The sequence below is a fragment of the Plecotus auritus genome (assembly GCF_963455305.1).
Source record: "Plecotus auritus genome assembly, chromosome: 10".
Classification (NCBI taxonomy): domain Eukaryota; kingdom Metazoa; phylum Chordata; class Mammalia; order Chiroptera; family Vespertilionidae; genus Plecotus; species Plecotus auritus.
Genome location: NC_137785.1, coordinates 12,523,216 through 12,536,212, shown reverse-complemented (window position 1 = coordinate 12,536,212; position 12,997 = coordinate 12,523,216). Strand labels below are relative to the sequence as shown.

Sequence of the window (12,997 nt, the reverse complement as noted above, 5' to 3'; positions counted from 1 at the left end):
CTCGGCCCCCAGACCCAACTCTTGGCCCCGGGTTGGCGTGGGCTCCGGGGAAGGCGCAGAGAGCAGGAGGGGCAGGGCTTGGGCACCCAGGAACCAGGAAGGGGTCTGCATGAGAGGGTCCCCGTGTTCCCAGAGGTCCGAGGGTCTGGGGGCGAGCCTGGGGAGAACCGAGGGGCTGCATCGTGTTGGCCAGTTTGTCCCACACATGGCTGAGGTGGACTAGGGGGCCAGTCCCGGGACCACACGGGTGACCCTGGGCAGCACTTGGTTCTCTGGTCTGGTCTCCCCCCAGCCACCCGCAACCTCCTTCATGGCAGGAGGACATAGATTGGGCCGGCGAGCAGTGGGAGCGGGTGCGGTGATTCCTGGGGTGGGGTTTGGGGTTGGGGTTGGGGTGGGGGCTGTACCTGCACTTGGTACTCAGTCAGGTTCAGCCTTGCCGCCAGGAGATCACGTTCCCTACGGGTCCCGTAGTGTTTGCCCTCAAAGAATTTCTCCAGGACCTGCAGCTGTTGTGCGCTGAACACCGTGCGCTGCCGCCACGTCCTCTTCCTCCGGGCGCTTGGGGCCAGCCGGGAGCCTGGCAGAAGGGGAAAACGGGGTCAGAGGAGCTCCAAGAACTGTCCCCAGCCCACCAGGCCTGGGCCACACCCTGTGAGCAGGTGGCGGCCCCGGGCCTGAGGGCGGGGCACAGCGCTTGTGCATGAGAGCGTGGCATGTGGCGCAGCGGCCCTGACCCGGCACCTGCCCGCCCCGGCCACCGACCTCTCTAGGCCTCGGCGTCCACATGACCGAGATGGGCCTGGGACCGACGCCTGTGTTCTTCTTGCGGGGCCCACAGCCAGGCATGGCGGGGGCCTCAAACCCACCCAGGCTTCCCCTCCCGCGGCCCTCACCCCGATGGTGTCACTTCACCCCCCAAAACGCACTAAGCCTCCCAGAGAAGCTGGCCCTGGTCTGGATGCTCAGCAGCCTCCAGCCCCAGCCACAGGATCCCACCTAAGGTCCCCAAGCCCTCAGGGCGGGCCCAGACTCACCACTGGGAAACCCGGGTTCTTGCATCCTGGATGCTGCTGGGCCCTCTGCGCTTGTATGTTCCGCCCTAAATTCCTGGTAGGCACCGACCACCCACCGGGCCTGTCCTAAAGGTTCTGCCCCCGACTCTTCCTGCCCTGCCCTCAGGCCCCTCCCCTTGGGTGATGGGGGAGGCGCAATCATTGATTAAGCCTTTGATTGAGAAGTTACTACACCTGCTCCTTGTCCTGGGGGCTGGGAGACCTCAGGGGCCAGACAGCCTTGGTTCTGCCTCAGAGGAACCCAGTATTATGTCCTGGTGAAAGGGTCCCTCTAGTCGCCAGCCAGTGCCCAGGGGTCATCCTCTCCCTTCCTGGTCCTGGGAGCCCCACCTCTCCCATCATGCAGCTGCCTCCTCCTAGGTCCCAATGCCTACTCGCACTTCTCCAGGCCATCTTCCACGTTTCCTGGAGGTGGGAGACTTCACACATGCTGGTCCTGACCATGGTTTGGGGTCAGGCTGGTTTCCCTGTGCGGTGAAGGGGAGGTGGGGTGCATGCACGTGGCGAGTTAGCCAATTTCCCTGGGTCTATGTGTCACTGGTCACCCAGTCCAGCCCCTCTGCGCTGCACAGGCCCGTGTCTAACCGTTGGGCTGGACTCCTTGCTTGTCCAGGTTCTGCTGGGGACTCGGGTCAGGAGACAGGACCACTGGCAATGCTCACCCCCAGGGGACTTTCATTAGAATCCATGGGAGAGACGATGACCTGGGTGATGGAATACAAAAAGAAACAAAAGTATGAGTTCTCGTTCCTAGATTCATCTCACTGTCTAAACTGCCTCTACCTGTCTCATGGTGGTGTCTCCTTTTAAATAGACATGTTTTCTGCTTCCTGGAAGCATGTTGGTCACTGGGACAGGTGATGACTCTGATGTCCACAAGGGATCACCCAGCCATTTCCTTGTTTTATAAGTTGTGACTATGACGCTACTTTCTCTCTAATGTATAAAGGAAAACAGGGTGTAACAAACAAAATATTAAGTGTAACATGTTGCTGATTGGATGGGAAAAACTGAAAAGAGTGGCCAGGCCTGGGGTTGGGGGACGGGATGGGGAACCGGGCCTTTCAGGCTTGGGAGTGTGGGCTGCTTTCTGCGACAGACTTGGTGGGTGATATCTGTCAAGGTCCCTCAGCCAAAGACCTTGAGTAGGACACCAGTAGTTGAGCAAATTTGGATTTACTTTTTAAGGTTTTTTTTTCATAGTCTTTATATCTTTTTTCATGCTATTGAGCATCTTTGCTATCATTACTCTGAACTCTGTTTCAAATACGTTTTTTATCTCAGCTTCATTTATGTCTTCTTCTAGAGCAGTGGTCGGCAAACTGCGGCTCGCAAGCCACATGCGGCTCTTTGGCCCCTTGAGTTTTTAGCAAAGGCCAACTTAGGAGTACCCTAATTAAGTTAATAACAATGTAGCTACCTATATGGTTTAAGTTTAAAAATTTTGGCTCTCAAAAGAAATTTCAATCGTTGTACTGTTGATATGTGGCTCTGTTAACTAATGAGTTTGCCGACCACTGTTCTAGAGAATTCTCTTGATTTTCATTTGGGGGTTGTTTGTCTCCTTATTTTGGCTCTCTGTTTGGGTTTGTCACTATGTTTAGGTAGCTCCTCTACAGCTCTCTGGAGATTGCCTACAGACTGATAGGATTTCCACTTAAATTTGCCCCTGGCAATCATCCTCAGGTGTGGGGGAGTTTATTCAACAGGGTGAGGCCCTTGCCTTTGCCTGGAGGCTAATTGTCCTTTTGGTCTCTTAAGTAACCTCAGGGCAGTGCATTTTCCATTAGAGTGGGTCAACTGTCTTCCTTCCTCCCCACCAGGAAAGGCAAATGCCTGTGTGGGAAAGATGTCCTTAGCTGTGTGAGGGAATGACTCAGTAGAGGAAACTGGGGGTGTCCACCTTCTGAGCTCTAACCCCCAAGTCCTAGTCCTGGGTTCTGCTTACACAGCTCCAATCCACTCCACCCTCTCTCTGCCACAGCACAAGGTGGAGTTTTGTACATTGGCCCTTTAAGAGGGGCCTGAATCTCCAGCCGTCTCTCCCTGTCATATAGCAGCACTGCTGCTTTTCAAAGCCAGATGTTATGTAGGTACTCATCTCAGTTGTGGTGCTCTGGCAGGGGGCCCCAGCTTGGGGATTAGATCCAAGAGTTCTCAGTTGCAACGCCCCACAGCTGAGAGAGATATCTCCGGAACTTCAGTTGCTGCCTGTGGGCACCTGGCCATCCCTTGCACACCTCCACCCTCCTACCAATGTCTGCAGTCTCCACTTTCAGTCCTCGGGTATCAGGGTCCCATTGATTATACAGGAAGTTTTTCTGTATTTTAGTTGTAATTCCAGTTTGTTCCTGGGGGGCATGTTCTTGCAGCATCCCCTTGCTCTACCGCCATTTTAAATCTCCTCAAGAATTTTTTTAAGTAATTTTGTTATTTATTGATGAGAGAGAGAGAGAGAGAGAGAGAGAGAGAGAGAGAGACAATGATGTGAGAGAAACATGGATTGGTTGTCTCCCACAGGCACCCTGACCAGAGCCAGGGATAGATCCTGCAACCAGGTATGTGCCCTTGACCAGGAAGCCCTTGACCCAGAATCGAGCCCTCGGCTTTCCCATGCATGACACGATGCTCTAGCCCACTGAGCCACACCAGCAGAGCTCCATTTGTCTTTCAATGGGAGCATGTCATCCATTTATATTTAAAGGGATTATTGCTACTTATGTGTTCTTGCCATTTTATGATTTTCTGATTGTTTTACATATTTGTCCAAACCCATAGAATGTAAAGTGCCCAGAGTGAACCTGAATGAATATTGTGGACTGGGAGTGATACTGAGGTGTCTATGTAACTCCATGGATTGTCTCTGATGGCCCATGCTTGTATGGATGTGGACAATGGGGAGGCTGTACATATGGGGGTAGGTGGTACATGGGAAATCTCTGGACTTTCTGCTCCATTTTGCCATGAATATAAAACTGCTCTCAAAAAAGAAAGTCTATTTTACAAAAAACGAAGGAGGCTGACACTATGGCGGATGGTTCTGAATTCACTAGCTCCCATGTGGCCTGAGCTTTGAGAGTGTTTAACTCTCTCCCTGGGTGATTCCACATGTGGCCAAGGTCAAGACCCTCTGAATTTAGGGTTGTTGGAGAGCTTTACAACCAGGCAGGATAATAAACTCCTGAGACAGGTATCCTATACACTGAGTGACCAGATTATTATGATCTCTGAATGCATAATAATCTGGCCACTCAGAGTACTTCTCTTGAGTACCTCATTTATTTGATATCCAAGATACTATAAATCGTGCACCTGATCAGTTTTCCCCTTTGCACTGGCTGATAGAAAGCTCAGGGCAAATAGGTGGTTTATCTCCAGCAAAAGTCTAGAATACTTTTGGTACCCATTTAAGATACAAATACACTGAGTGGCCAGATTATTATGTGTTCAGAGATCATAATAATCTGGCCACTCAGTGTATAATAAAAGCCCAGTATGCTAAGTGTCCAGTCGTCCGGTCACCCATTCAACCAATCAAAGAGTAATATGCTAATGATATGCTAAGGCCACTCAACCGCTTGCTATGATGTACACTGACCACCAGGGGGCAGACAGTTGACTGGTTGACCAGTCGCTATGATGTGCACTGACCACCAGGGGGCAGACGCTCTGACTGGTAGGTGTAGAGAGCGCCTGGGAAGGCATATTGAGCATTTCTTTAATTATTGTCAGCTGAGTCCAGTGGTATTGGCAGAGCCATATCCTGGAGACGTACCATGCCAGAGGCAGATACGTTATCAGCCTGACCCTTAGCTCAGGTGCCAGGGGATGGGTTTCATTATCTAAGTTCAGCCAGGCACTAGGAATGGACGCAATTATCTGGGCTTAGCCAGGAGTGACGATTACAAAGAAGCAACAAGAATGAAAAATTACAGCTTCATCACCATGGCTACAGCTTGATGTTTAACCATGATTTCACATAATTTCCTTTGTTTTAAGCTCTAGTAAAAACTTCCTGGAATTATACTGTATATAATAAACGTGCTGCACCAGCTCTGGGTCACTGTCTCTCCATCAGAGGACAGCTGTCCCACCCGGTCCCAGCTTTTCCCCTCTGTCTCTGCATCTGTCTCTTTCATTTTCTCAATCCCTCATTGCCCTGTCTGCTCTCTAGCTGCACTGGATGCAGTAAAGAGATAAATACTTTATAGGTAGGTTAGCTTGCGGCTGGGGTCAGGCCGATCCAACCAGATATTCCCTGGAGCCCTCCCATGGTCCTGTTCCCTCCCACAGTGACCAACCTCCCATATCCCTTCCTGGCCCTGATCATGCGCCAGTGGGGTCCCTTGGCCTGGCCTGTACCCTCTTGCAATCCGGGATCCCTTTGGGGATGTCAGAGAGCTGGTTTCGGCCTGATCCGACAGGCCAGTTCGAGGGACCCCACTGGTGCACAAATTCGTGCACCGGGCCTCTAGCTACTAAATAACAGAATAAACTACAAAGGAAGCTGAGGTCAGGTGGACAGTGGAAAGACACTGAAGAACATCTCGACTGAATGCAATGCATCCAGCTCCTTTGAGATCGCACCCAACCAAACCAATTATAAAAAGACATCTTTGTGAATATCAGAGAAACTAAAAATTGGACCAAGGATTATTTGATATTCAGGAGTTACTACGAGTTTTGTATAATGATCTTCTATTTATATATAAAAAATAAAACCTAACCCAAGATAATGGAAAACAGGGCTTAAATAAAAACATGTGCCCAAATGTTCATAGCAGCCTAACTAACAATAGTCCAAAGGTGGACCCAACCCAACTGTCCATGAACTGATGGGTGGATAAACAAACTGGGATGTCAAGACAATGGAACATCACTCAGCCATAAAAAGAAACAAACTTTTTGAACGGGTTTGCCGCCAGAACACAGGTGTAGTGAAAACCACCATTAACTCAAACCCAAGATGGGAAAGGAAAAGACTCACATCAACACCATCATCACTGGACACGTAGATTCTGGCAAGTCTACCACTACTGGCCATCTGATCTACAAATGTGGTGGGATGACAGAAGAACCATCGAGAAATCTGAGAAGGAGGCTGCTGAGATGGGGAAGGGCTCCTTCAAGTATGCCTGGGTCTTAGATAAACTAAAAGCTGAACGGGAGCGAGGTATCAGCATTGATATCTCCCCATGAAAATTTGAGACCAGCAAGTATTATGTGACCATCATTGATGCACCAGGGCACAGAGACCTCAGCAAAAACTTGATTATAGGCACATCGCAGGCTGACTGTGCTGTCCTGATTGTTGCTGCTGGTGTTGGTGAATTTGAAGCAGGTATCTCCAAGAATGGACAGACCCATGAGCATGCCCTTCTGGCCTACACACTGGGTGTGAAACAGCTGATTGTTGGTGTTAACAAAATGGATTCCACTGAGCTGCCCTACAGCCAGAAAAGATACGAGGAAATTGTTAAAGAAGTCAGCAGCTACATAAAGAAAATTGGCTACGCCCTGACCGGTTTGGCTCAGTAGATAGAGAGTCAGCCTGCGGACTAAAGGGTCCCAGGTTCGATTCCGATCAAGGGCATGTACTTTGGTTGCGGGCACATCCCCAGTATTGGGTGTGCAGGAGGCAGCTGATCAATGTTTCTCTCTCATCGATGTTTCTAACTCTCTATCCCTCTCCCTTCCTCTCTGTAAAAAAATCAATAAAATATATTTTTTTTAAAAAAAGAAAATTGGCTACAACCCTGACACAGTAGCATTTGTGCCAATTTCTGGTTGGAATGGTGACAATATGCTGGAGCCAAGTGCTAATAGGTCACCCATAAAGATGGCAATGCCAGTGGAACCACAGTGCTTGAAGCTCTGGATTGCATCCTGCCACCAACTCGTCCAACTGACAAGCCCCTGTGTCTGCCGCTCCAGGATGTCTACAAAATTGGTGGTATTGGTACTGTCCCTGTGGGCTGAGTGGAGACTGGTATTCTCAAGCCCGGCATGGTGGTCACCTTTGCTCCAGTCAATGTTACAACTGAAGTAAAGTCAGTTGAAATGCACCATGAAGCTTTGAGTGAAGCTCTTCCTGGGGACAATGTGGGCTTCAAAGTCAAGAACGTGTCTGTCAAAGATGTTCGCCATGGCAGTGTGGCTGGTGACAGCAAAAATGATCCACCAATGGAAGGAGCTGGCTTCCCAGCTCAGGTGATTATCCTGAACCACCCAGGTCAGATCAGTGCTGGATATGCACCTGTGCTGGATTGTCACACCGCTCACATTGCTTGCAAATTTGCTGAGCTGAAGAAGATAGATCGTCGTTCTGGGAAAAAGCTGGAAGATGGCCCCAAGTTTTTGAAATCTGGTGATGCTGCCATCGTTGATAGGATTCCTGGCAAGCCCATGTGTGTTGAGAGCTTCTCTGACTACCCTCCTCTGGGCCGTTTCGCTGTCCCTGACATGAGACAGACAGTTGCTGCGGGTGTCATCAAAGCAGGGGACAAGAAGGCAGCTGGAGCTGGCCAAGTCACCAAGTCTTCCCAGAAAGCTCAGAAGGCTAAATGACTATTATTCCCAACACCTGCCACCCCTGTCTAACTCAGTGGTGGAAGAACGGTCTCAGAACTGTGTGTCTCAATTGGCCACTTAAGTTTAATAGTGAAAGACTGGTTAATGATTACAATGCATCGTAAAACCTTCCGAAGGAAAGGAGAATGTTTTGTGGACCATTTGGTTCTTTTGTGTGTGTGGCAGTTTTTACGTTATTAATTTTTAAAATCAGTACTTTTTAATGGAAACAACATGACCAAAAATCTGTCACAGAATTTTGAGACCCATTAAAATAACAAAGTTTAATCAGAAACCTGTGTGTTCTTTTGGTCAACACTGTAACTTTCTGGTGTTTTTTTTGTTGTTGTTGTTGTTGTTTTTTTGGTTTTTTATTGTTTGAAGTATTACAAATAGTAGTACATATGTCTTCTTTTTTTTCCCCCCCATTGACCTCCCCCCGCCCGCCTCCCCTACCCCCCAATACATGCCTTTACCTGCCCCCCCCCCCGCCAGTGTCTTGTATCCATTGGTTATGCTTATATGCATGCGTACAAGTCCTTCGGTTGATCTCTTACAGCCCCCCACCACAACCTCCCCTGCCTTCCCGCTGTAGTTTGACAGTCTGTTCAATGCTTCTTTGCCTCTGTATCTATTTTTCCCCCATTTCTTTCCTTTAAAAAATCTTGCCTCTGCAGACTAGAAATAAACATATAATAACAAAAAATGTTTGAGTCCCAATTTCAATGTCCAACAGTTCTGAGTCCCCGTTTCAATGTCAAACAGTTCCTTATGAGTACATGTCAGCAATAATATCTGAATGGTGGGCACATGGTGGCAATGCAGGTCCAACCCTTTCTGGTTTGGTCCTAGGCAACCTGCTGTGACGCACAGCTGCTGACTGCTAGCGTGGCAAGGCGTCGTCAGCGTCTTCCATCTCTGGACTGTTTCTCCTCTTGTCTTCGTGGTTGGAGCAGACCTGTCAATTCCTCTGTTGCAGGAATCCACATGGTCTTGGAGTTGTTTTCTGAAAATATACAAACATATTCTCGACCAAACGTTAATAAAGGAATCTTTTCTATTGTAACTTTCTGTTATACTACGTAGGTAAAAGACTTCGGAGTTGCCCATGACCTATTTCCAGTGTTATATCTGCTGATACTTTACAATTGGATAGTTCTGTTAACTTTTTTTTTCTGAGTGGGAACTTTGGCTGTTTTTTTTTTTGTTGTTGTTGTTGTTGTTTTCCCCACTTCAAGGGAGGAATCACCTGTCTCTTCATGGTAAAAGCTATGGGAAAGGGGGTCTGTTGGTGTAACACTAAATAGGTTAGGACAGGTAAGCAAAGAGTAACTTTGTGATTGTAAGCTAGTTTCTAAAGACCAAATTCTGTAAAGGCCACGTGTTAACGTAAACTTTTGTGGTTACATCAATATTGAGTAAATTTGTTAGTATGTCAAATTTTAGTTTTCCAGTTTTACTAGAATGTGAGTTCACGTTTACAAATGCTGAGGTAATTTAAGAACCTTAAGTGAGGTGTGAATGGTATCGCCCACTGCCTTGCTGCAGTTATTTGTATCCAAATTCTAGGAAAAATAAATTGATGCTGGAGGTTGAAAAAAAAAAAGGAGTGAACTTTTAACACATGCTGACATAGATAACATTTTAAAAACCTCGTGATTTTTATAAAATGTTTTGGGGTGACATATGCTAATTAACCAGGACACCATAACAAGTTGACCAGACAGGAGGAGGTTGTGCGTGCAGCGTTGGGAGCGGGGCGGCAGGGTCCTCAGCACGCCTGAGCTGGGGGAGGGCCTGATCAGCAGCAGCCCAGGCTGCTTCAAGGGCCGGAGAGGGAGGCAGGGCTGGACTGGCAATGGCCACAGCGCTGCTGTGGGGCCCAGGGAGGGAAGCAGGGCCAGACCAGCGACTGGAGGGTGGGTGGCATTGCGCGATTTCGAATCTGGCGATTTCGAATCTCACGATTTCCAATCACATGCTGGGCTCCTAGTTGGTTAATAAAACTATATAGGTTTTGCCCTGACCCCAGTTTTGCTTAGTGGTTACAGTAGCCACCCAGGTACTGAAGGGTCTCTGGTTTGAATCCTAGCCAAGCACACCTACCTGGGTTTCAGGTGCGATCCCAGACCCCTGTTGAGATGTACCCAGGAGGCAATCAATCTATGTGTCTCTCTTCTCTCTCTCTAATCAGTAAAAATAATTTTTTGGAAGTAAAACACTTTATTTAAGGAAAAGGCAGCTGGGGGGCGGGCAGAAAGCCTAATAACTAACCAATGGCGGCTGCCTTTAGCACATTGACGCCAGGGTCTGCGATAGCAATGAAAACATGACCAGAAACTGCTTCACCAGAAATCAGTCCAACGCAGGCTGAGTGTTACAGGAGTCCCTGTCAGATGGTAGGCTTTTAAGACCCATTTTGTTTCGGGGCAATGGACATATAAAACTGTATATATCCAAAGGAGGCAACTTGGTGAGCTTGGAGACAAATAGACTTTAATTTTTGATTGAAAATGCAAATGCAACCAAGGATGTTTGTGAACATCTTCTACACAGTCCATCCACTGCCAAAGTCACTGCAGATGAATCACAGCCACGCGACACTGCTACCTTCCTGTCTCTTCCTGAGAGCGACTTCTGGGTCTTGCATGGGGGAGGGGATCCCAGAGACTCCGATGCACCTGCAGCCCAGGTCTCACAGGCACCAAGGAGGCAGGAGAAGGTGGGAGCAGGGCTTGAGAAGGGTTTTGCCTCATCTGCCCATATGTCCCATGTCCCCTTCATTTCTTCTCTGATCTGGTTGAAACATTGGCCTGCCCGTGCCTGGGCTGAGAGGGTGGGAGCAGGTGGTGAGTTAGACCAGGTCAAGGCCAGGGAAACCCACTGGGGAGAAGCCCACAGACTGAGGGGGAAGGAGAGAAGCCAGAGGAGGAGAGGGAAGGGGAAGTAGGGGGGTACAAAACACAGACAGGAGGGAGGGAGGACATGAGGGGGGCATCCAAGTGGCAGAATAGTAAGACTCCCATTGATTCAGGACCTGTGACTCAGGCTCTGTGCTGAGCGTGTTAATGGCACAACACACTACATGCAATCCACCCCACATGCGTGGAGAAGGTGATGTCGTTACCCAAAGCCCCATGGACATCCAGCTGCCCACATGTCCTTCTGCGAATAGTCCAAGAAGCAGGTTGGCTGGGCCCAGTTCCCAGGGCAGAGGGTGAGGGCCGTGCTCTCCAGCTGGGCAGCCAGCTCCCGCAGTTCAGATGCTGGCTGTCTTCTCAGAAAGGCGCTGGAATGCTCTGGTGTGTGGTGGGGCCTCCTGTAGGCATGGGATTAGGTTGCCGGCCTTAATGGACATTTTATAGGGACATTAGACTGCATGGGACAGCTGCTGTGACGTGGGAAGTGACCCAATCTGGGTCACCCTGCCTTTTCTGGTTTTGAGATCAAGAAATGATCATGCCTCAGTTTCTCCTTTCTCCCTAACCACCATCTCTCCCCTCTCTGCACCTATGTTTCCCCTTCTGTGTCCCCTCTCCTGCTCCTCGGTCCCTCTCCCTCTATGCCCCCCCCCTCCTGAGGTTGTGCTCACCCCTCAACCACAGCCTGTCACATGTCCCTCCAAATCCCTGCTAAGTCTCCCTGTATTTTGCTGAGGCTGGCCTGGCTAAGAGGATTGGCGCATTTGCTAAATGGGACCAGGACAGGGTCAGAGAAAGGCTTTGGGAGACTCAGGGGCCAGGACAGCCACAAGGGGGCAGCAGAGGAAGCTGGAGACAGGAGACAGAGGGAGCATGTAGTTCAAGCATGTCAAACTCCGGGCCGGCGGGCCGCATGGGGCTCACAAGGAATATTTTTGTGGCTCAGCCAATATAACGCTATGTAAAAAACGTTTTACTAAAAAATTCCGTAACCTAATTTTTACAGTATTTTGTTATGCATAATTATTAATAAGGAACTACAACGTTCGCTAATGACTGATTACTATAATCTTGTTGCATTCATTTTCCTTAAGCACCTTATTCGCAGGCGCACCATTTCTCTCCACTAATACCAGCAGCGAATATTGTAGCAGCCGATGGCCACGTCATTAGTCCTGTACTGATTTGTTTGGTGTGCACAACAGGAAATATTTAACTTTCAGAGAACAAGAAAAATAGGTTTATTTGCATTGCGCTTATTAATTTGTGCAGTTATTCAGTGTCTGGCAAGTTAATGTCCAAGAAAAAATGTCAATTTTTATTAAAATGTTCTATTATTTTATGTTAATGGTTACTGCTTTATTTTAGCCCTTTGCATTCACCATGTCTCTATTGAAATAAACCTACGTTTCTATGAAAATTAAAGCTTCTGTTTTTTTGCGGCCCACATAAACTGTAACCTTGTTTATTTGGCCCACGTTGGCCTTTAAGTTTGACACGCTTGCTGTAGATGGTTAAGTTTATAGATATGTGGATTCAAAATGCAGTCAACCTCAGTTATGGAACATCTAGAACAATTAGGATCTCAACCCAGAAAAATGTCCGGTTGTCGACCCATACTTCAGTTTTCGACCCGACAATCCCTTCCTGCTGACACCTCAGCAAGACAAAAACCACCTCTCAGGCAACAAACAAAGGAGAGAGAATACTTTTGCTGCTGGGGAAATTCGCCATTAGCACAATTTCAAAAGATAAAGAGGCCATCAAGAGTGCTGACATTGCTAAGGGTGTGAAAGTGCTCCCAACACCATAATCCCAGGCAATTGAATAGATAGAAACCCTGTTGTTGATTGGATAAAGGAAAGCCTTTAGGGCTAGTAGGGTGTGGTTCAATACAGTTAAGAAAAGAAGTGTTGCCGAAACCGGTTTGGCTCAGTGGATAGAGCGTCGGCCTGCGGACTCAAGGGTCCGGGGTTCGATTCCGGTCAAGGGCATGTACATTGGTTGCGGGCACATCCCTGGTGGGGGGTGTGCAGGAGGCAGCTGAGCGATGTTTCTATCTCTCTATCCCTCTCCCTTCCTCTCTGTAAAATATCAATAAAATATAAAAAAAAAAGAAAAAAAAGAAAAGAAGTGTTTATTTACGCAAAGGTTAAAACCTTTTTATCAGTTGGCAGTCTGGAACAGATGAATTCAATTTACATAATTTCTAATGGGGGGGGGGGGGAATGATTGGGTTTTCAAACAAATTGCTTCCCAAACAGTCTTCTAGAACTAATTACGTTTGAGAAAGGAGGTTCTACTATACAGACTTTGCAATACAAAGCAATATGTTATTTGACCTTTGACTTACTGTTCATTTATACCTGATTCTTTTTAACAATTAATTTTACAGAGAGGAAGGGAGAGAGAGAGAAAAACATAGAAACA

The 12,997-nt window shown here is 48.1% G+C and overlaps 1 pseudogene across 1 annotated transcript; it reads left to right on the top strand.

Moving 5' to 3' along the window:
• The first annotated feature begins 6,042 nt into the window (after nucleotides 1-6,042).
• LOC308235500 (elongation factor 1-alpha 1-like) lies at nucleotides 6,043-7,643 on the top strand (annotated as a pseudogene). The gene is made up of 2 exons: nucleotides 6,043-6,578; nucleotides 6,817-7,643. The product of its transcript is annotated as an elongation factor 1-alpha 1-like (transcript).
• Nucleotides 7,644-12,997: the final 5,354 nt, after the last annotated feature.